This window comes from Neopsephotus bourkii, unplaced genomic scaffold (assembly GCF_033783945.1).
Source record: "Neopsephotus bourkii isolate Nb327-2 ecotype Australia unplaced genomic scaffold, CSIRO-AGI_Nbou_v1 NB_1589, whole genome shotgun sequence".
Classification (NCBI taxonomy): domain Eukaryota; kingdom Metazoa; phylum Chordata; class Aves; order Psittaciformes; family Psittacidae; genus Neopsephotus; species Neopsephotus bourkii.
This window is the reverse complement of record NW_026902065.1, coordinates 4687593-4712330: the sequence shown is the minus strand read 5'-3', so window position 1 is coordinate 4712330 and position 24738 is coordinate 4687593. Positions and strand designations below refer to the sequence as shown.

The 24738-nt window shown below is 41.9% G+C and overlaps 1 protein-coding gene across 5 annotated transcripts in view; it reads left to right on the top strand.

The window, feature by feature from the left end:
- TBXAS1 (thromboxane A synthase 1) overlaps positions 1–24738 on the top strand; it is a 244067-nt gene that overhangs the window by 27174 nt on the left and 192155 nt on the right. The window contains exon 1 of one of the 5 annotated variants that reach the window (XM_061371927.1): positions 21860–21983. The exons of the other annotated variants lie outside the window; for them this stretch is intronic. The gene's annotated coding sequence lies outside the window, so the exon portion shown is untranslated. Of the gene's footprint in view, positions 1–21859; positions 21984–24738 lie in introns of those variants that run through there. 5 annotated transcript variants of the gene reach the window in all.

Sequence of the window (24738 nt, the reverse complement as noted above, 5' to 3'; positions counted from 1 at the left end):
AAGGAAGACCCTAAGAAACTACAGGCAGATCCCTTCCCTGGGGTACCCTCTGGCCACTTTGCTCCAGCCAGTTGACACATTCTGATTGCCATGCTTTTACTAGGAGATTTTGGTAGTACATGTTATAATTAATTATTTTCAGAAGCTTTATTCCCTTTAGTTTCACACTACCCTTCCTCTCACTGAACTACTTATGAAACCTTATTCAATTAAAGCTGCAGAGTAGTATCTCACAGGATAGCGGGTTTTTCAAATTGGGTAATATATCAAATGTGTGCATTGTATGGACAATGTCTGTTGAGACAAAACATTGGCTACCAGTTGGGTGAAGATCAAATGCATCCTTAGTGGTCCTCAGAAATGAATGTAAGTATATGTGGTCCAACTTGGCTAGCAACCCGTTCCAAGATGAATGCATTCGACTCTGAAACTGCAACATTCAGAAAAACTGGCACCTTTTCTTTTACGGAAACCATGTCTTGCATAATAGTTTTTGCAATTTTATGTTAGATCTAGGTTTAGATTATGGGAAACAATGATTTCATTCCAATTATTATCTGGCTGTTTGCATTTTCTAAATGTAAATCTCTCTTTTAAAAATAAATTTGTGCATGCTGTGTCTAAAAATAAATTAAATTAGAGGCCCAGTAATTAGGACCATCCCTTCAGCAATGAGTTAGTCTCTTTGGAGAAATCAAAACCAAATTGGGATTGTCCTTAGCCGGAGTTCCAGCTGATGCATCATTTTTGGTCTGGTTGTTTCTTCAGCTCCTGAATTTATTTGATGTTTAATCTTGACTGTGTTTCAGAATAAAGCGTAAGCTCAGTTACGGTTTAGAAGACTGCTTCAAATCTTGTCCAAGTGGAGGCTTGTGTAAACTGAAACTAAATTTGGCCTTAGAAGGTTGTGTCAGACACTAATTCATGCAAATTTGTCTCTTAACAGAGACGTTTCTAACAAATGGTTGTTTGCCCGCTTCTCTTTTCTTTCAATATTGCATGCAACACTTAGATGAACAGCGTATCTTTTCATTAATTTAGTTGTGTTTTCATTTATAGTATGATTTCCTTTACCTCAGACTTTTACATGTTATCTACAGGTAATTCTGAGCTCAAAAAGTTAGATATGCAAACATATGATTTTATTATTTTTTTTTTAAACCACCAGATATTTGTGAATTGGGTGAGGAATCCCTGGGCAGAGCAGGGAATTCAGAAATGCCATAAGTGAATGGGGGTACAGCTTTGGCTTTGTTTTGGGGTATGAACTATGACACCTGGATGTGCATGCACAAGAGGAGGAAGAGGAGAAAAATTCCTGTAATCTCCATTTCCGTTACTGTTAACTACCAAAAAGGAATTAAAAAGGAACTTCCAGCCCTCACTATTTATGGTATGTCACTACAGTATATTTTGGAGTTGTTTTTGAAGGGTCATTAACCTCACTATCTAAAAGCAAGCAAGCAAGCAGCATTATTCTAACTGCCAAATGCAAGTTAAATTGATGTTTTTAAATTAGTTTTCTTCTGTGAATAACATTTTGTTGTTCATGTTTAATCTGTAAGGGTGCTCAAATGCCCCAGTTAAACTCAGAGCCAGCCACATCAGGAGAAATAATCTTTACACAATGTGATATCTAACTGTGCATGCCTTTGTGATGAGGGGAATATACCTTTCCTAACAAAATCAAGTAAGAAATATTTTAGCAGCATAGAAGGCTTGATTATGATCTTTATTACTTTGCTGTAAAGCAAGAGCAGCACTGCTGAACTCTGTGGAGCCGCTCTGAATTGAAGTGTGAACTCTGAAATACAGAGCAGAATAAATTCACTTTATATGCTTTAGCTTGGAGAAGACAAGTCTCTGTGGCAGTCCCAGCAGGATTACCAGCATTCAATCAGTTCTGGGGCTTGTCTATTCCAGCATTGTAGGTAGGCTTGGGAAGCTCATTTTGCAGTAGAAATGTCACTGCTCTTCCACAGAATGCTCTGGTAACAGCCAAACCTCCTAAATAACCATCATCCCTACTGTTCGGTGTGTGTGAATGCTGGGAACAGAAGTGTTGGGGGAATCTTTCACAGCTCTGGCAGAAAACGTGTCTCTTGGAGGATAGGAGCCTTTCCACTGGCGCAAGTCTTTACTTTGAAAGGCCTGTCTCTTTGCTGAGACAGCCATCTGGCCATCTCTGAGGGATGGCAGTTTGTGGCGCGGTGCTGCTGGGGATAGGTGTTATCTTTTGAGGTGGTGAGGAAAGCTTCTTATGCTTGCATGCCATTGCCATGGGCAGAATGCACAACTGCAGGATTTTGCGTGCTTCAGTTCATTATTCAAACTCAAATATATTGTGCAATTATTTTTGGGGGGGTAGTACCCTATCCCTGATGACTCTCACTTTTGCTGTTTAAGCTATACACAAGTCTTTACATGATCATAGGTTTCAGGACTTTGAGATTGCTGTTGGTTCTACTTAGAAACCACAAGCTAGGTATAAGCTTTTGTCAGAGCCCTTTATCCGTGCCCAAACTCCACTCCTTATGCGATCATGCAGCTTTAATGCTGATGCTTTCAGGAGAATCCACATAACAAGGGATTCATGAGAAAGCTGTGAGGTTTTGTTGCCAAGTTTGTTCTTGTGGAGGAGAACTAATAAAGCCTTAGCCAAGTTTTTAAAAGTGGACTGTTTTATTGTGAAAAACAAAACTAAAACGAAAGAAAACCGAAGCTTGGAGGTTGAAACTCAGGTTAATTTAGTTCATGTGGCCATTGAAGACTTTTTGGTGAGCTCGAACCGGAACAGCTAACATGTGTCAGGTGCATAAAAAACAAACTAGTATTGGTGTGTTGGCTATGGGCTAAGCCCTGCTTCCTCCTCTTTGCATGCATGGTACTATGATGCAAGTTGACAAAAGAAAGTACAGTTGCATGTGATTAAATGCTGAGGAGCTTGGTTTTCTGTTTACAGAGGTAAAAATGACGAAAAAGTTGAGGAGTAAAGCTTCCTATCTGTCCTTAACACAGTCTTGGAAAATATGTGCTGGAAAAAATGTAAGAAAATCAATCTGACAAAAAAAAAAGAAAAAAGTAAATGTTTCGGATCTCCAAAATGTTCTAATGAAATAAATACTCTTATGCAAATTGCAAAGGAAAAAAATCACTGCTCCCCCTGGGGTGTGTGCTGTATTCCAGAACAATTGAGAAATGCATGCTAACGGGAAAAGGGGAACAAGTTTTCCCCTTTCCTGGACTTTTGATGTAATTATTTAGCCAACACTGGGAGAATCTCTGCATACTCTGTAATTTCAGTCATTTCTGAAATATTGATCTGGAAAGGTCACTAAATTCCAGAGCTGGTGAGGTCAGGGTAATGAGATCAAGTGACAGGCCCAGTGGTACCCACTGATTTAGTTGTTTAGACACTGTAACCAAATCATGACCTTCTTGTTCTGCAGCCTCTTTGATCTAGCTATGTGAAAACACAGCTGCTTACTGGATATCTCATGTTAGTAAGCATGTAGGCGTGAGGGTAAATTTATGTGAAATTTACTTCAATTATGCTGGTGTTGGATTATAAAAATGAGTATCGCCCACCTGCCCACCCTTATCTGTTATTCAGAGCCCTGTTTTGCTCTCCATCGGTATAACTAGCAAGAAGACGACCATGCAGGGGTGGTGAGATGCTCCCCCATCTGACTTAGGGGATTATCTTGCTCCCTGCTTCATTTAGGAGGCCTTTTTTCCACCTTCTCCCATCACTCCCAAGGCAGATGGGGGAGTATCTTGCAGCCCCTGCATGTCTCCACAGTCTTCCAGAAAGATGTTGGCAGGGGGTGGGTGGAGAAATTACTGCTATTTTCAATCCTGGCAGCCTTGCCTAAGGACTAGCCTTGGATCTAAGTCTCTTCTAACAGACAGGTAACTTCAGGTGACTGTGACTTGTGCAGCATGCAGTGGCAGAGGACCCTCTGGCTCACAGGCTTTGCATGAAGAGACTTGGGGATTCCCCATTCCCATATTCAGTGATGATTCCTTGGTATCTGCTTTCCGCCATGCTTCTCTGTGGGATGCAGGCAGTGGTACTGGTGTTCAGCACGCAGGGTGAAGCATCCAGCACAGGACCCGGGTCTGCCCTGGGCTCCACCTCTGTGTAAAACTGCCTGTGGTATGGGTCTGTTCAGGAACAAACCCGTGTTTTACTACCCTTTGTCAGCCTGTGTATTTCTCTTGCTTTTGGATAGCTGTTTGGTTTTCAACATCTCTGCAACACCATGGTTCCCTCTGGAGATACTCGCCATCAACTCTCCACTGCCTGTGCCAGAGTCCACATGGCATTTCCTTCCCCAGGCAGAAAAATGCAGGCATAGAGCAGAAATTAAGCCTGATAAAGCTGTACCATGCTCCCATAGAAATATCTACTCAGATCCATATGAGATCATAACACTGGAGCCCAGCTGCTTCCTGCCCCAAGTTTAAACACCGTGAGCACAATACTAAAGTTTCGTGATGTGTGGATGTGACCTGGAATCACTTAGAGCAGAGGAGCAGGATGGAGAATTTATGTCTAGCCCAAGGCAGAGCACGTGGGCTCCTGGCTATTGTGTACTGTTGCCTTTCCACTTGCACATAAGCTTATCAAAATGTTTTTGCAGGCTTGCTCCAACTTCCCTGCACAGCTTTTAACTCTTCATTTAAGGACCTTTGTGAACTGAGCAGTAGCAGGCAGTGCTCAAAGAGGGTGAATAGTGAGAGCTCAGCCGGAGCCAGGCTAAAGAGCCAGGCTGCTGAAGAGCTCAGCAGGAGCTGGGAGCCCGCAGCACTGTCTCTGCAGGCACGCTGACTGGTCTCCTTTCCCCACAGGCATAAGGGTAGATGCATTTGTAAATAAATAGGAAGGCAGCCTGGAGTGCCACTGCGTGTGTCCCTGTGAACATGATTTGAAAGTATGCACTCGGGAAGCCTGGAGATGATTGGACTGGCATTAAAAATACAGAGTGCATCCAGAGAAGCACCGCATCTCCTGTGAAGTCAAGCAAAAATAATCGCATGATGATTTCTCTCCCCACACACATATACTTCCATGAAGACTGGTTGTGGGGTATGGAAACCTGGCTGCACAGTGCTGAATGCTGAACAACAGATGAAATGATAGTTGCTGGCCTAATAGTCTTGAATACATTGGAGTACAGTTTAGTTCATAGTCACTTTCATGTGTGCACTAAGCAATAAGGTTCAGATCCTTAAAGTATGTTTTGTGTTTAGTGGGGAGACAGTTGTCTTTTGAGGCAGACAGGCAATACTTCAAACTGTCATCCACACTGAAGTAAAGAACTGAAGCACCTTCCCTATATGATTTTTCTGTTTGTTTTTAGGAAACCACTGTCTCTCCTGCTTTGTATGCAACATTTGCCCAGTGCATGCATTAAAGTTGAGCAGGAGAACAGCCACTCCAGGCACTGGCAGATTTTGCAGGGCAAACAAAGGTCTGGAAGAAGCAGTTCTGGGAATGTCTTCCCTCCTGCCACAGAATATCCCGTAGCTGCAGAAAAATAAATGACTTTAAGGTGGGAGCTTTTTGCGTGAGAGTGTAGATTGTTTTATGGTAAAATTAAGTAATTGAAATGCTCTGGTGTTTTTCTTCTTATGTTTACATTTGTTCCTTTCTGGGGTTACCCATCAACCACCAAACCAAATTGCTAAACATAGTACAGCACCAAAGCAAAGCTGCCAAACGTGCTCTAAATTCACAGCAAAGCAACAGGTATAATTTTTAATTATTTGTTTTTTTTAAATGGTGGCTATCTGAGGAATCAGCCGAGCATTTGTGAAGTGCCTGCTTGAGCTTTCATCAGGCTGAGTTCTAATGCGGATTTGTATTGGAATTTGCGTAATTAATGAGTGTGGAAAAAATTACTTCTGCTTAGCATTATCTGTGTGAAATACCCACCTAGAACAGAACACATACTTGAATGTTTCAAGCAACAATAGCTTTCAAAGCATGCACTTTCTCTCTGTTCTAGGTTAAAAGTATTATGCAAAGGCTTAGATAGCTAGCTGTATTCTGCACTTTCATATAACGTGATAGGGAATAATTTACTTTTGTGTTTAATACTGTGCAGCTGTGATTTGGCTGTGAAGACTGGAAACACACTTATATCCATATGAGAGGCATGCTCTAATTCCACTGTCTGTTGAAAAGATGGAAGAAATATTGCTAGAAAACTCCGCAGAGTGCTATAAAACTGTGTCAGGAGCGTGCTGCTGCAGGGATCAAATAACCAAACCTGCAAGAAGCTGTTGTCTCTTCTGATACGATGCATGCAGATAATAGAGTATTTCCTCAAAGAAATTTCTGAAATGGCCAAATTTGAAAGGGACCAGAAAGTCACCTTGCAAAGTGATAAGCAGTTCATGTTTAATTGCATTGTTACTTGTATGCAAATTGAAAACATACACACATTTATGGAAACATACACACATGCAGGGAGAATATGGCCAGAGCGTTTTCACATGTGGCTCTTGAGGTGCTAAATCAGCCAGCACCTTGAATTGCTACAACACAGGAAATTGGGGTTGGGTCCTGATGCAGTTTGGGGTGAGGCTGGTTGGATGAGGGGACCTCTCGCTGGAGTCAATGGGAGCTTTCATGGAGCGTGGAACCTGTCTAATGCATGCTATCATGGCCCAGTACAAGTCAAGGCAATGGATTTCAAAGATGGTGTAGGCAAGGTAAAATTAGGAGAATGAAGAAAGTCAATACTGAGGTGCATGAGCAAGTCACAGAGAATGCTGTTTCAGTGGAAGGTGTTGGCAACTGTGTGGCATGATGGTATCATTTTCTGCTTTACTGAAGATGGAAACACTTTATTAAATTTAAACCCTTTTCTAACTTTCAACTTTCTGGTTCTTATAGCAACCCCATGAAGCATGTATGGGGTATTGAAATGGATTAGACAGGTTGTGATGGAGGCTGTGGGGTTACAGTTCAGTTTCTCACAGTCATCCTCTTGCTCTGGGCTGCATTTTTGCCCCCTATACAGCTGTACCTGTCTATGGGCATGCTCCTGCTCCAGCTGTCCCTGGAGTTCTAAATGCCCCAGTCTTCCTGGTATTACACTGCTGACCTTGGAGCGTGAGTCACCCCAGCAGGCTGTCAGTACAGTGTCTCCTTTCTTGGGATTCTGGTGTTAAGGCAAAGTGCAAAATACACAACAGGAGCTGGGCAACAGACAAGGGGATGCTCAGGAGGGAGGGGGTGCTGCCATGAGAGGTCACATTTCTGTAAGCTTTGCTCTTCCCCAGTTTACAAGCTGTGCTGGAGAGAAGGGCTGATGTACAGAGCTGTCAGACTGTGCTAGAGCAGAGTTGTGTTCTTACACAGCTCAATATTATGCCGTATCTGGGAAGAAAGCCTGAGTTATTCAGTCACTTGCATAACTGTGTATAAGACTGTTTATAATCAAGGACTTGGGTTCTGTCCATATTTATGAATGACCAGGGCTGAGTCTGGGCATAATTCCAGCACTGTTACTGTGTGTGAGTTGCACAACTATTGTGGATACAGGACATTGCTGCTCCATGCTAGGCCATGGGATGGACAGGACATCTGGCAGAGTTTGTGCTCCCTGCTTTGAACAGCTCATGCACAGTGGGGAATGCTACTGTACAAGCACGCAAGCCGGCACACTTAGAAGTCCTTCTACTGATTTAACCACTGTCCCTGGCTAAATCAGAGATCCCTGTCCTTCAGATCATTTAATTAGTTACAAGCCACCCCTTGAATTTAACAGGACCCTGTGTTCAGCAAAAGTAATAACACACATGCACACACACACACACACACACACACACACACACACACACACACACAATTCACTTCCTTGAGTACTAATTGTTGGCTCTTTTTGCCTTTTATTAAGGGCATAGGATATAGGGTATTTACTGTACTTGATGAAATGTTGGGCAAAGTGTTGCAATTAGTTCCACAGCTGCTTTGGTCATTGATGTTAAACATTAGTGCTTCTCTACAGGCCACTTTAAATGGGAACCTGATCCAAGCCATTATTACCAACCCTTTTGCCTTCACCTTCAGTTGAAGGAGCAGAAGCCTTGATATTACGTGGGGGAGGAATGTAGCAAAACTGTCATGTCTCTGTTTTACTTACACCTCAAGGCTGTCCCATAATGTGCTTTTCCCACACTACTGCACCATGATGGGCTCCACCACATAGGGCATCAGTGTATTGCTTTCATCTCCTAGTTACCACTTTGCAATGATCTAGTCACAGGTGGTCTCTTTGTTGTACTTGCCCCCTCTTCAGGGTCCCCTGTGTCAGGTAGTGAGAGCTCCTGATGACAGGACGAGCTCCCAGAGCTGGTCTTCAGCCCTTTCTGGAAGTAACAAGGACCCTTTCAGCCCCCTGTGTCTGACTGTGCAAGGCATGAAGCAGAGAGACCTTCCTGCTCTGCAGATCCTACGATCTAAAGCAGATGACTGCTGGTAGTACTGTATTCATTACCAGCTAATAGCTTTTGGTCCGTGTCCTGGATGAAGGCTTTGCCTGCTGTACTGACATCCATCCAATTTGGGTAAATACTGGATTAAGCAAGAGAGAGGCAGAGAGAAAATGTCATGCTGATCTCCCAGAAACAGCCTGTGATGTATGAGTTCTTTGCCTTGTCCTAAATGAATTAACACTGTGGCAGAAAATGGAAAGAACAATCTTCTCTATGCTTTTCACTTGTACATATTGAGAGGAAATTTTCCTTCATGACCACACGTTGGCAGGTCACTAGATCCCTTCTGAAATGACAGAGAGTTAAAGATGTAGAATAAAGTTCCTGTGGTAACACAAGATACTCCAATTTCAGTTCCCTGCCCAAAGTAATCTCTTTTTCAAGAAACGCAACTCCAGGTTAGTTGGAAGTTGCCCTGTTTATTTCTAGCAACTGTGAGTAACTACTGACAACATGAGAGGAGTTTGTTTTGAGGAGGAAACATCATTTCCATTTGTGGCATATCGTGGATCATTTGGTCATAGAAATATTGTGTTGTTTCTCTTCTAGGGTTACATGGAGTTCCCTCTGTTGTTTCTAGAAATGTGTATATACAAAGCACACAGCAACAGAGCTCTGAAAGGTCTCATCTTTCAAAATAGAAGCCTATCCAACTCCTTTTCAAGTATGTTTTTATCCAAAGCCAGGATGCAGCGTTTTGGCTGTACATTCTGAGGAGCTTTAATTCTTCATAGTTCTTAGACAGCTGGACCAGAGCATCATGTCGTTGTGCCAGTGTAGCAGCAGGAGCACAGTCCAGCCCTAAATGGTTAACTTCCTCGTGGTCGTCTGTCACCAATTATCAGGAATGGCACTTCACTTTGAAGGCTAACTCTCTTTGGGAGGAAGATGGTGGCTGCTGTTTTTAGAAAGCAAAAAATGCAATTACCTTTACCAAAAGAAGGGAGCAGCTCTAATAGGATTTTTTTTTTAATCAGACTATTTTTTTAGACTGTTTGGGTAATTCAGTGATTATTATTGCACAGCTCTGTTTCCTTAGGGGAGCTAGACAGTTCCAAAAGTGTTTGTTAGTTTGCTTAGACATTAAAGGGGTCCTTACGAATTCAGATTATGCCAAAGTACTTCAAAGTGTCCCTAGAGGTCCAAGCTGCTTTGAACTTAACCTTTTCTGCCCACTCTTGTCATATGTGTGAGCCCAAAGATTGTAAGCAAGAGGTCAGTGATTCTCAATCTTTTTCATACTTTGACCTATGTTATAACAGGAAAAGATAAACAAACCAGATTCCCTCTGATCTAGCCAGGAAAAAAGAGAGAGGAATCTTTCAGTGGGCCTCTTCGCAACCCTCTTCTTAACCTGCTAGCTCTCCTGATCCATTAAATAGGACAAGCAAGGGAAAAAACAAACAAACCCCAACTTTAAATACTCATTGCTTGAATTCTAAGTGCTTTCATTTAAAATGTGTTTGGTCCTCAGGGCACCTTGAAATCTTAATGGGGTTTTTATATAAAATTTGAAATAATGAATCATGTGAGACACTTGTGATTGAAAAAATATGAACTTTAATAAAGTTGGTCACACTGCTTGTGAGCTGTGTATATCACACAAAAATGTGTGGCTGGATCCTCTGCTGGGGCTGCTCAAAATAGCTGTAGTGACTCCAGTGGCACTGGGCTGATTTACGTGAGGTGAGAATCTGGCTCGCATCCCGTATTATCTTGCAATGTGACTGTGCAGCTGTAAAACAATCTTATTCAGCTCGTTGGGTTTGGGGGCAAAATAAGTGCCCATGGTTATTTTTAGAACAGCACATCATTGGAGAAGTTCATATGATTCTCTCTCTCTCTCTCTCTCTCATATATTTATTCTTTACTGCTATTGACCTACTGTCATGGTTTAACTCCAGCTGGCAACTGAGCCCCACACAGCCACTCACTCACTCCCCCCACAGTGGGATGGGGAAGAGAATTGGAAGGGTAAAAGAGAGAAAACTCATGGGTTCAGTTACAGACAGTTTAAGAGGTAAAGCAAAAACCATGCACACAAGGAAAACAAAACAAGGAATTCATTCACCACTTCCCATCAGAAGGCAGGTGTTCAGCCATCCCCAGGACAGCAGGGCTACATCATGTGTAATGGTTACTTGGGAAGGCAAATGCCATAACCCCAAACATCTCCCTCCCCCCTCTCCCTTTCCTTCTTCTTCCCCCTAGTTTATATGCTGAGAATGACACCATGTGTTTTGGGATGTCCCTGTGGTCAGCTGGGGTCCCCTTCCAAATCCTTGTGCACCCCGAGCCTGCTCGCTCCTAAGGTGAGGAGTAGAAGACGCATTGATGTTGTGTAAGCACTGCTCAGCAGTAACTAACGCATCCCTGTATTATCAGCACTGTTTTCAAAACAAATCCAAAACATAGCCCCATACCAGCTTCTATGGAGAAAATGAACTCTATCCCAGCCAAACCCACTGCACATACGTGAGTCCTTTTGGTATTTGGAAACTTTAAAAAGAATAATTCGGTATTTTTCTCTACTGGGGTAGCTGAATGTTTTGTTTTCCCTCTTTTCTATTGTTTCATGGTGTTGGAGGCTATACAGGCAAGGCATTATTTTGCACATGATGCAACACAGCTCTTGTTTTTCTTGAAAGGTTGGTCTGACTGCACCTTTTTTCAGTTTTCAGGTGCCTCTACACAGCCTGCATTCTCCTTCACTCTTTAAAATAGAAATTGGACTGCTTGAGGGTTTTTTGGGTCATGTACTTCTCATTTTCACATCTGAAATCTGAGCCCTCAGACCTTACAGTCATCTTGCCTGTAGATAATCGTGACGTTTGTTTTTCCCATTTTGACCCTTTGCTTCAGTCCCTGAGCTACAAAGGGAGCACAGGGCTACTGGTGTCCTAAGGATCAGGGTCTGTTACTGATCAAAAAGCCTCTTGGACGTGTGCATCCTGTTTATATACCAATATCTCCCCTAATAGCACTAGGGAGGAGGAAATTCAGTGTGTCAGTTATTTCTATACGCAGGAGTGCTGCCTCTTTCCCCGTGAGGCATGAACAGCTCTTTAGGAACGTTTCAAAGCATGAAGCAACAAGGTACTACTGGGCGTTATCACCAGCATTCTTCTTCAAACTATTTTTATTTGCACATACTTTATCTCCAGCATTTCTTCAGTCTGAGAAGATCAAGCAGACGCCACATGTACAGTGTAGCCCAGACAGCCAGATGACACAGTACTGTTTTGACTTGAAAGTCAGACTTCTGCTAAGCATCAAGGGGCAAACCTTTATCTCTGCACGTAGTGCTTAGGGGTGTAGGGAAGAATTTTTTCCCTCAGTCAGTAGAGCTGGTCTAGACTTTCCATTGCAGTCTTTAACTGCAAGCCTACTTGCTACAAGACTCTTTTCCCCAAAGTAGTAGAGGGACACCTCCCCAAAACTTAGAACCATCATCCCTCTCCCTCATCTATTTCTTCTCTGAAATTCAATTGCCACAAAGAAAGTGCAGAAGCCTCTTGTTTCTGCTTACATAAAGATAAATGAAAAGTCTTTGCATTCTCTTTCTATCCTGTCTCTTAATGAAGTGTAATTGCCACCTTGGTCCTGCTAGAATGAAGATTACCAGGGCCCTAGAGGAAGTGACTGATTGTCAATGCCCCAAGAAATATGCAAACCATAAAGGTGGTTCTTGAAATGAAGAGCTTTGAAATAAACTTGTCAGTAGATGGTAATGTATTGAGTCACTGGGACTGACATGGATTCTGTGTTGCAGCTTGCTGTTAAGGGCAAAGTCTTGTCCCTTAAAAAAAATCCTTAAAAAAAGGTCTTTTAAAAGCATGAGGTCGTCTTGCTCTGTGGAAGGTGCATTTGTCTTCCCTGTTGCAAGATATGCATAAATCAGACTCTGTTATGATAGTGGTGCTCAATGAAACAAATTCTTAATAAAAGAATAAACATGGAAGCAATCCATCTGTACCCTCCACATTCTTCAGTGAAGCCTTCCTAAAAGCACAACTTGGAAGGCAACTAGTGGCGTGGACTGGGGATGCTGCTTGCTAGTAAGCACTGACAAAAGAGGAGAGGTGTGTTAAAGTTAATTCTGTCTCCCAAAAAGTAAATCAGATTCCCACTGTACTTTTATTTTGCCAGCCAAGCTAATCCAACCCTCACAAGTTTTGCTTTCAAAATCTGGGTCACTAATGTAATGGGAGAATCTCCTTCCATTAACTCAGGTATGTGTCATTTGGACTTGCTGGTTGCAGTATTATAATGAATTTAGCCATTGAAGCTGGAAACCCTGTATATTTATAAATGCATTTATTAACCGCCTTTCCTGCCTACCCTTTCTAACCTTCCAAAAAACTGCACAGTCAGAAACAAACCATCTTGCAACAGGTCCAAATTCAAGTAGCTATTCTATTTAGGTTAAATTTTGCATAGGCTTTGCCTGGATTTGATTGTGGCTTGCAGTCTGGCTTGTCCAACCAGAAGCCTGCATTTAAATAATGCTTGATAAGTGTATACTTATGACAAATGTCAAAAGCTTAATAGGAATATCCATGGAGGAATCATAGAACAGTCTTGACCAGTTTCATCCACATTTCCAAGTTATTGATCCGAAAAACTACATCGGCTACTGAGCTGTGTTTAGATTTGAAAGTGTGGACATTGAGAAAGAACAGAGAAATGGTGGTCCTCTGTGGAAAAGGAGTTATTCTAACACAACTTTAGTACAGAACTGTACTTCTTAAAGTGGTTTCTGCAGTACCTTTTGCTTTAAGAGTTCAGCTGTTCAGTAAGTAAACCTGGAATTCTTTCAAGAACACTGTTTTTCCCATCTAAAGGTGGGAGAGCTTGAACACAGAGAAGTAATTTGCCAGTGGTGCACAAGTCCATGTCAGATCCAGGAGTGGACTTAAAATTTCAGGCTTTCTTGGCAGTGTGCTAGCTGTTATGCATTAGATTGTGCTTGTGTGAAGAATGAGTACTTTGAAACTATCCTCCTCAGTGTAGCTGCAGTTTTTCCTGCTTGTTGACAACAAAGTGAAGCATGTATAATAAACTCCAGGAACCTTATTTCAGTTGTTGTGCAGATGGTGATTACAGGACAAGGGGAAAGTTGTGGTAGCAATGAATACCTTGACACTGGCTGAAAGTGGACTTGGCTTGTCTACACCTTTCCTGCCCTGCACAATATGGACTGAGCCGAGTTCATAGTGAATTTGATGCCAGTGTTGGCTCCTGCAGATTTGGATGATTTGGACTGCAAGTAAGGGTACGCAGTGCTCATCTCAAGTTCGTGCCCGTCCCGAGTGGTTTCTGAAAAGATGGTCATCAGAGTTAGACGGCTGCTGTTACTCTGCACTGTTAGAGAAAGCATAGGTTCTTCTCATATTTTATTGCCTGCCTACCTGCTGCTGCTCTCTATAGCTTGTTTTAACATGAGGGTCCCATGCTGAGTGATTAAAACAGCTATTTGCCCTTGCAGACTGGGGCAGGTACTCAAAGAAATGGGCTGGAACCACGATAGAAAAAGGAGGCTGTGGCCTGGCGTTTGCTGGTACACTGTGTGTTTCCTCAGCAGTGTGAGTGCCCATGTGTCCCTTGTGTCCTTTATGCTGTGCCCATGTACTCACTGGCTCTCACAGCTCTGACACAGCAGTGCCAGTCCCACAGTATGAATCCTGCTTCACTTTTCCCTTTATAGGATATGGTGGTACCCTTCCAGCAATACCTCACAGTGCTGAGAGACCTTCCAGAAACAGCGTATGTCTGAGGTCGGGTGGGGAATGAGAAGGGAGAGAGAAGGGAGGGTTGTTTAAGCTATCTCCACATAAAGATTTGCTCCCTCTCCCTGGGGTTAATATTGATCTAACGTATTTTTGCTACAACTCAATTTAGTCTTTACTCTCATCCAGCTGTGGGAGCTCTGGTTTGCAATTGCCTGTGTGATTAATCCTTTTGTGCATTTCTTTCATTGTATGCATAGTGTCAACTCTCACCTAGCACATCACATGCTGAAAAAATCCAGAAACCTGCCTTGTTTTCATTTGCTCTGTTGTATGTACACATCACTGTGGGGGTATTTTAAACAAAAATATCCATGAAAACAATGCTGTAGTGTTAAACTGATATTCCTCCCTCCTTCCCTTCTCCCACACCCTTCCATCCTTCCTAAACCCTTAAAACTATATACAGTAATTTGGCTTTCCTGGCTTACTGACATATTTATTACACGAACAGCAATGCACAACAGCACCTGTGAACTTTATAAAGGTCTTATTCATCTGATGGGCTTGTGCAGCACTTGTTGCGGAGACAAGGAGTATGTACAAACGGGGTGGGAGGTGATACTGAACACATGCTATGAGAGAAACTACAAGGAGTGCGGGAGGTAGGATAAGGGGAATTTTGCGTTGAGGCCTCTTTTGTGTACTTTCTACTGATTGATGAAGGCAAGGGCTCACCCCAGCCTCCACCCGCAGCTCACTCCCCCTTAGATGCACATTCTTGCTCCCTTCTGGATGTACACATAAAGGGCAAACACAGCCATCAGCTCTTACCACTGTCCTGTGCCTTCTGGGAAGAGACTATCCTCCTTGAGAGAGGTGGCAGTGGGATGAGATTTCTGGCTTTCTTTGCACACAGTCACGCTTGTGCAGCGGCAGTCAAACAGGACAGTAATATTTGTTGTGTTTTGCTCTTTCATTTTGGCACATAAATAGGGGATCATATCAGCAGAGAAAATAGTTTCATGAGAAGTTTCTGTTCCGGCAGGTGTGCACACACACCTGCAGAGGTTTATCTGGAAGTTTGATGTTCTTTGTAATGAATTAATAAAATAGTTGTGAGGTTTTGTTGGATATTTTGAGAATATTTCTGCATTTTTTTTCCAGTCCCTTTAAAGAGAGCCAAAATGGTATAAATTAATTTTGAACTGGTGTAAAGGTCCATGCACTATGTTGTTCGCAGTTAATTTAATCAGTGGAAGTTTTGTGTGAAGAACAAGATCTGAAATTAAAGGCTCAACATCCCCCTGCCATCTTCTGCTCTGTTCTCATAGTTTACATGTAGGTAGCCCTTATTTTAAGATCAGAGAGATTCGCTGTTCTCAGACAACATGATTAATTAACTGAGGGGCAGTGATTCTGTAATAAGTAACCAGTGCACTTTTAGCAGCCCAGATGAAACAACCTGCTTATGTATCCTACGGAGCACCATCATGGGCATGTCTCCTTGCTGGACAGCAGAGTCCATTTCTGGAAGGGGTGGTGCAGGATCATGGTACTGAAATCCCCAAGACCTAGAGGCAGACATTGCCTTCATCAACGGGAAGCTGGACATGAATCTGAAACTCCGCAGTGATGTGCCACCCCTCTAGCGTGAGTTCAGGCTTTGATGGAGGAGTACTTTAATTTGACGTGAAGTGATTAAAAGACCTGTGGAGTTTTCTTTCCCTCTGCCAGAAGAGAAGTACCATCTGCCAGGATAGGATGTATCCCACCTTTCCATAGCAGTGCTCCTTCCTTTCTCTCTGAGAAATAAACTGGGCTTAATGTAGGATTCTGTATTACAAGATGCTGATGTGCAGGGAGTATGAGGAAGCGTGATCCATAATGGATACAGCTCTGCTGACAGATTCCCCTGGTAGAGCTCCACTTGGTCACCGGCACAGTGGCTTTGCTATGCTGCAATGGAGCACAGCTTTGCTAGTGCAGGGTGTGTGGTTGATGTGGTATACTGGTAGTCCTGTAACAGTACGGATATTTAACTACAATCATAGTTTTGCCATGGCTGTGTGAAGGAGAACAGGAAAACAGTGTAGGTTCAGTCTTTTGGATGTGTCAGTTTTAAAAGCCCCATGGTGCTTCCCCTTCTATCCCAGGCTCAGGTCCACTGCAGTTCTGGGTGAAACCCTCAGCAGAAGAGGAGAGACTGGTCAGCACAGGAAATTAGATGATACAAGGGTTGTAGAGTTTCTTAAGAAGCAGTTATGGTTCTGTTTTCCCTTAAATACAAATTAGATTTTTTTTTGTGCGTTTTTTTTTTTTTTTTTCCATAGAAGTCAGTGGAAATATGTTGCTATAAAATCTCATGAAGAAAGATTGTACTGGAACACCAGCTTCTGGTTTTAGTTGGGTTTTCTGGGTCTTTCCCGAGGTTGTTTTCTTGTTGGTATGTCAGTAACAAAGACACGCATTTGGAATCTCACATAGTTTGAGAAGCTTCAAAGGTATTTTCCACTTGATAAGGTCTGCTTTTTTAGAACGTAATGTGTTTATTACAGGTTATCAGGTCACATCACTTATCATTTTCTCAGAAAAGCAATCAATTTCTTAGAATAAAATGGCATCGATAAAAAACATTCAAGTGTTTCCTAATATAGTGCCCCTTAGCCTATCTGTTGAAGATTTTTTTTTCCATATAATATCTATTTGCACAGTGCCTAAGTGCTAAAGTGCATTTTCCTTGTGTTATGGCTTGCATGAAATGTAACTCAGAAAAAGTGCGCTACATGCTCTATGAAGGCTTAATATAAGACCTAAGCACTACTTAGGGTTTAATGTAAGTCCTGTTTTGATGGGCTGAAGTAGGATACCTGCTGACTCTTTGCACAATGATTAATTTCACCTCTACAGTTTGATTTGCAATTGATGTTAATAAGGGGATGGCTTACAAAGAAAGCAGTCAGTGTGAAGACAAGTGTGGAGGCCTTACCTTCAAGTGGAAACGATAATAGGTGTGGTGCTCTAAATTTGACAAGGCTTTTTTATAGCCTGTGAAATACAGCAATGGGTAGGCCTGTCAAAAAATAAATGGAGGTGTGTTTTCTACTTTCTATTGGTTATAGGACAGCCCAGCAATAAACAGCAATAAGCAAGCCAAAGGTAAGGATGAGAAAGAGGGTAAGCCTGAAAAGGGGGTTCCTGAGATGCTGAGCCAGTGATTGCAGGCCAGTGATTGCAGGCACCTGTGTTATCCCCTAAGCCTTTTCAGAAACTGCTAAAGCTTTAAAGCTCAATCTTATTAGGTAATATTGGCTCCTCTCTGTGAATAAACTAAGTAACATGTCCTTGTCTTCATGCTTCAGAACTCATTAATTTGAGGAAATTTATTTAGGAGACTGGTCAGAGATGTTAGGAAAGTAGTTAAGGGGACAAAAAATTCCACTCGGTGGCTAGATTTTGGGAAGACTTTTGCAGATGGGTGGATGGCCTTCTATCTATGAAAACAGGAAAAAGGAAGAATGGGAAGACTGATGTCTTTGGTAGGATGGAAAGGAAGTAAGACACACACACACAAAAGAGTAAATGAAAGATAGAGGGAAATATTGTGTGATATTTCAGTCCATAAAAACAAAGACGAGAAGACGAGAATTTAATTCTGTTTGCAGTATATAAACATCTTGTTAAAGGGGAAGGTTTCTTTAACTCACTAATTGTAACTGGAAATTCAGGGACAGCTTTATAAAAGCTAAGCACTGAGCAGAAGCCAGCAATGCTGAGCAGTTATGTGGTACAGTGACATTATCTGAGTCCTCTGTGGCACCTCCATAGAGTGGTCCTTTATGGCACCAAAGTGGGGTGCATTCACCTAAGGGTGTACAAGAAAACCCGTTAAGAGTGAAGGAAGAGAATATTTTCTCCACCATTAATTAAAAAAAAAGAAAAAAAAGCTTAGTATGTCTTTATCTCATCCTTTCTTAATGTCTATTTTTGTGTATGCTTTATGATGTACATAATTTACTACAGTAAATAATACAGTAGTACATGTATATAATTTACAAATAATTATATAACCATGCATTGGGAGTGTGTGCTCAAAAATGTTCTCCTGTTAGGGATATGTAATCAAAAAAGCTTGGAGATCACTGCTCTGTGGGTCCCTTAGTCACAGCAAATGTAGCAAATTAATTGCTAAGATACAGTATGACAGCTTGGACAGTGCATTTTTATCAATGCAGATCTACAATGTGCTGAGGACATTACTGCTCTACAAGTTTTACGGAGGGATGTTCATCCATCAGAGAAGCCCGGATCTAAAAGGGCTTCTTGACGTTTCTTTGGGATGTAGTTGAACATGCAGTAAAGCTGGAGTGTTGGCATTATCCATTCCTACATCTGCCTAAATTGTTTACAAAGGAGAGGGCACTGGGAACAGGACCAGTGTTGTCACAGTAAATTTAAGAAGCGGGTTAAATAATTTATTTAGTAATGGAGAGTTAATTTTCATGTTGCCCAGAATATGTACAACCTTCACCCTCAATCACCCTAGTGACCATACAGCAAGGGTAAAATCCTTACATTGTCTTTGTCATGCTCAAGCCTTGCTGCTGCTTTCCATAAGTCAGATTTTGTCAGCCTTTCTAATGCTCTGCAATACTTTTTATTCTAGCAGTACGGCCTATTAACAGAACTATAGCAAATGAGATTACTTGCAGAGCGGGTCTGATCCAAACCCCACTGAGGTTAGCTGAGGAACTCCCATGGTCTTCACATTTGGGATAAGGCCCAGGATAAAGAGCTTGTTGAAATATGGTGGTTGGATGAATCCCTAGCTCTTTTCAATAGATTTGATTGAGCTGTGCTAACAATTCCAACTGGAAAAAAACCCAGATAACAGCATGTTTGCATGCAGGCTTGTGCTCTTCTCCGTTCTCTCCCCCTCCTCCCTTCATGCACATGTATTTAGCACAGAGGCAGACGCGTGGTTGTGTCAACTAACTGACATGAAGCAGCATCTCTCTGCTAAAACTGGGACTCTGTTTGATGTAGTTGCAGTCAAATGTGCTTGATTTGAATAAGAGATTTTTTTTTTAAATCTATTTTAATGCAGATTTTAAAAGTCTATAAGGTAATGAGTCAATAAGGCAGCTATTAACACTTCAATCTCTCTGATACCCAGAATAAGAGAAAGAGATGGATGAGATCTGGCTACTGTAGAGTTAGCCAGCCTTTTCATGTGTGAGATAAATTAACCCTGTTTTTGCATGCTAAGCTTAATTTTTGAGTAGTTTCAGGTTTTTGCAAATGTGAGGTTCAACTACATGAAAGACTGTTTAGGTGTGCTGAAACGTGCACAGTGATATTTCTTGATTGCATCCTTCCTCTATTTCCACTTTTATATTTGTGATAATGTCTGTTTTTCAAGGTAATCACACAACAACTTTCAATAACCTTAAAAATTGTGTGCTGGGATTGCCTGCTCATGACTGTCCTCTTGTTCTCTATTGATGACAGCCTGCTTGAATAATGAGCTTTAATTTCTGTCTTTAGTGCAGGCCATGGAAGCACTGTGTCCAATTATTTAAAAATGAAAATGCAGAAGACACTTGATTACATATTTCAGAAAGCAATTTTCTGTTTTTGTGTAAGGTCCTGGGATAAATGACATATACACTAAGTCTTTTGTCTGTTTTGCTTGCCCCTTTCAGAGTATGATCTTAGTTATGCTTACTGAGAGATTCCTGTGTACAAACACAGGATGCTATTGAATGTATGAACTGTGCCTAACATTCCCATATTGATGAATACTGCATGTTCAGACTGACTAATTATACATGACAGTGCAGATAATTAGGGGTTCGTGTAGGCACGCACTTGGTAGAATCGTACAGACAGTTGTGTGTCTCAACTGTGTGAAAACTGTGTCTCTACTCCTCAAATTACAGCTTATGAGGGCTAAAAAAGTTTTGTACACAGGACAGGTAGGGCAAACCCAGCAGTTCAACTGTTGCCTTGCAAGACGCAGACTCAGACCTGTGGGTCTGTTGGTGTTATGGGGCACCCTGTTCCCCGTGCTCTCTCAAAGCCCTGGCCCCCCTTCTAAGACATACACTTAACAAATCCCTCATTGTTCATCTCATCCTTCCTCTCTTCTGTTTTCCACTCTGTACATTGTTATTTTCTTTGCATTACTAGTACACCAGAAAACAGTTTCAGCTAGGTGTTTCTGTCATATTAACTCTTCTGGCCAATGGGGTCAAAACTCCCTTTAGACACATGTACATAATATAATGATTTTTTTTTTTTTAATTCAGAAAAAGTTGGGTGTTTGCAAATTCCCTTTGTTTCTGGAGAGTTTCTGTCCAGTGTCTAGTTAAGATAGAGCCCCTTTATTTGAATTATAAGTGTAGAGTTGAGAGCTTTGTCTTTTGACACCCAAGTTTGAAAAACATGGCTGCAGGCAGTGATGCAAACTATGTAGTCTTTCTCCTTTATAATGAGAGAAACACTGAAATACGTCCTTAATAAATGACAATAATGTGAAGTGGAATATGCAGCCTCTGGGTTTCTTCTTGTTGTTTTTTAATTAAATCCAGGGAAGTTTGTTTTGTTTTAGCTCTTTGTAAGCTGAGAGTTGTGGCATACCAGTTGTGTGCAGAGCTGCTGTTTTGCAGCCTGATCAGAAACAAGGCCACAGCCAATTCACTGGCAAGGGGGATAAGCCAGAGCAGCTAACGTGGGTGCTGTAATTACCGCGTACTTGGGGTGCCTCAGCTTCCTGAGCTGACATACTGTCTTTCATAAGCACTAGATCATCTTTAAAAGCAAACAAAAACTACTACATGCTTGCACCATTTTAGAGACATGCAACCAGCCACATTTTATCACCAGCCACAACTTGCTAATGGAACAATAGGAACCACAGTAGCCTGGTATGACTGGTCGGAAGATGTTTCATAAGGGCCTCTGAGTCATCTCCCTTCCATTCCTTGCAGTGTTTCACTAGCCAGGTGCAGGCTATTACCCTTTTGCCAATATGCCAGAAGCTATAATTGTAAAAACCTCTGTGTAAACACAGTCTGAAGCAGTTCAAATAACCCAGTCCCCAGATTTTGTCCCATCACCATGTACTGCCATCAGACTCTTTTTTCCTTCTCAAATGCTGGCTTCTAACATCATGGGTCAGTCTTTTGCTGCTTTGCTACTTAGGAAGAAAAGCTGTGTTGGGTGCGTATGAAAGCCTGTGCCAGCAGTCAAACAACAAGAGGCAAATTGTGCACACCCAAAAAAGGGCTATGCTCTGCCATGAAATACAACTCTGTTCAAATAGACTTGTTTCAGAATCAAAGATCAATGGTTGTTGTGGCTCTGGTCTGTCAAGAGAGAAGAATAATAACACCACTTTAATTTTCAGTAGGTATAAGCCCACAGGTTCCCCAGCCATAGCAGTAAGTCTCAGGTGCATGGTACATTGTTAATGGAATAATTAATTCTGCCCACCTGTGTCATCTGGAGTGGTAAACTACTGCAGGTGTGGCTGCTGAAGGTCTCCTCTGGATGCTCTCATTTTGCAGTTAAGAATATACCTTAGGAGGTGTAGTACGTAGGAGTAGATTAAAAGAATGAGTTGTTCCTTAGTTTATTTTGAAGAGGAGGCTTGGTTAGAAGTTCACTATGTATCAATATGTCTTTTAGGAAGTACTCTATTTACTAGAAAACATATTTGGGTGTGCTGACTTTGAAACGGTAAGGTTTTTGCAACTTTTTCCTCCTTTCTTAAAAGATGTATTTAGGTTACTGGCAGTTACTCTAAGTTGGGAAACATTCTTTACAGCCATTCATGCATCCACATATGCTTATTCCTCTGTACATCCAGAGGGTTGCACAAAATCCTCTAATGTGGTTGTAATGTTCAAAACAGTGACTATGTTATGGTCTTGCATCTCTGTGATTGTGCCTTTTAATAATAGATGTTCCCCTGCGCACACATTGAAGAGTTTCTTTTGGGGTTTTACCCCTTTCCTTCAAAGAATTGCTGTTCCAAATAGTTGCCTGGGGTTTTATTTATGATGGTGATGATTTATTTATTTTTTAATTTGAAGTAGAAGAGCTGTGGGATGATTGGTTTCCCAAACTGACTTAATTTGGTATGAGGAAGGAAGACCTGTCTTTCCTCAGACAGGTCTTTGTGTTGTCTTTAGATAGATGGCTCCATGCTCTAAAATATATTTAATCAAACTGTATGTAAGATAAGTAAAATAAAGGCCAGATGCTAGATTCTAATAAACCTTTCAGTACAGAAAAGCCTAAATCCCATGTCTGGGATTGCCTGGCTAATTGTTAGCTGGCTTGGTATCTTTGTTTAGGCTGTCATTTAAAGAGGTGAAGTATTTGTCTTTGTAGATAAGCTCTGGGCAATTTCTAGCCAAAGCCTTTTTGTTACTGTCTTTGGCTGTGTGATTGTATTGGTGTGGAAGGGGCCAGTTTTGTGACTTTGTCACTGATTTGTATTGGTAGCACACATCCCTCCCTGATGTAAGAGGAGGCAAATAGTCCTTTTCCCATCGATAGCAAACAACAATTAGAGCAATAGTTAATCACTTGTTTATTTATAGATCAGAATGAGCTATGCTTCCATCTAGTTTGACTTCCTGTGTATTCAGGCTCTGTGTTTTCCTTTAGACTTTACAGGGGAAGTGCTGTGTGGTGTGGGCTTTTGTTTGCTTGTCTGCTTTCTTTCAAAAAAAAGAAAAAGGAAAAAAAGGATCCCTCTTCTAAAAGCTGAAAGCTGCAGCAAGTCCATTTGCTCACCTGGTAAACTGTTTTAACCCTTACGTACCCTCCATGCCAAGAAATGGCATCTGAATGCAGGTTTGCATTTCTGTAATGGCTACACCCAGCTCCATGAGTGTTTTGGCTTTGCCAAGGAGGATGGAAAGCTGCTGGCTGTCAGAGCTCATTCCTGTGTAACTATTTGTAGGCAGCAATCAAAGCAGTTCTCAACTTTCTTTTCAATATGCTGCTTGGAGCTCTTTAAGCTTCTCAGTTAAGAGTTCATTTTATTTTTCCTTTCCCATCCTTCGATCTCTTTCTACAAGCCTCCTTCAAGCTCCACCCAGCACTCCCACACCTTTCCTGAACAGAACTTGTGTAATAGTTGCATGGTTGTTTTACCTGTGCTCTGAACATTGTTTCCTCGCTTCTGCCTGGTAGCTCCTTTTTATAACCCTAGGGATTATGTGCATGCTTCTAACCCCACCAGCAATACCTCCATCTCTAATCAAAGCAGTGACTGAGGACATGTCTGTGACCTTTCCAAGCGGAGCATTCCATCCAGGAGGTATGATCTGTGTTTCTGCTTCCTAGATGTGTTGTCAGGCTGCCAGATGACTTCACTTCCCTGTTCTGTAGCTGCAACCCGTCTGTTTTGTGCTGTGTTATCCTACCCATCTTTGTGTCAGTGGTAAACTTTGCCAGGAAAGAGCTTTAGAGCCACTGTGTCTAAGAGGAACATTTCACATAGTGACTGAGCTGACCTAATAGCTCACAGCTGACAAAAGGGATATTCACCTTCCTATCACCCACTTGCTGGTGCTGACTCTGGCATTGATTTGGCCTCTCGGCAGATACATGTGGGCACCCTTCCCTCTCCTTCTGGGTATAAACCACCACCAAAACAAGTTCACTTCTCCTGGGCTTGTTTGCTGGTTTAGTGGCTGCATCAGCTCTGGTAGGGATCAGATGAACATGGGGAAAGCAGCAAGAAGGAATGTGTGGAGGTGGGTGGTAGAGGGAAGGAAGCAGAATTTTTCAGCAGCAGTGAGGGCCTCCTACAGCCCTACTCTAATAGGCAACCTGCTGGCAGGGTTGTAACCATATAGATGTCATGGCTAGGATGGGCTTGCCATAATTCAGGTGGCTGGGACCATTCCCAGTGGTGTGTGATGCTCAACAACAATCACCAGCTGCCAGGACAGATTTCCAGCTATCAAGCCCCATGGCCATTCCAGTGGCCTTCTGGCAGCAGGAGGTTAGAGAGACCTGCAGACCTTAGCACAGAAAATCTGGTGTCAGATTGAAGTGTCTGTAACTCATGATGCCTTTCATTAGTGAATAAGAAACGATTCCTGTAAATCCTACTAGTAAGAGTCCTGCTGGCTAATACCTCATGATTATCAGCCATGTTTTGTGGCCCAGCATTGAGCCAACTTTTAGCTTGTCTAGTTTGATGTCATGTTAGGTCTCTGTGGAGTGTGAGGTCTTTTAGGCAAAATGTTATGTTATCTAGTGATTCTAGTGCATTGGACTAGCCCAAGTAGATGATATTGGAGAAATTGTATTTATCAACCATACATATACCCTTGCCAAAAAAAACCCACCCCACCCTAAAATGAAAGGCTTGTTTGACAATACTGAAAGGTATTAATTAAATTTCAGGCCTCTCCTCAAATTCCTTGCTGATGGCATTCCAGATTGATCTGTTATATTATGTAAGGATGGT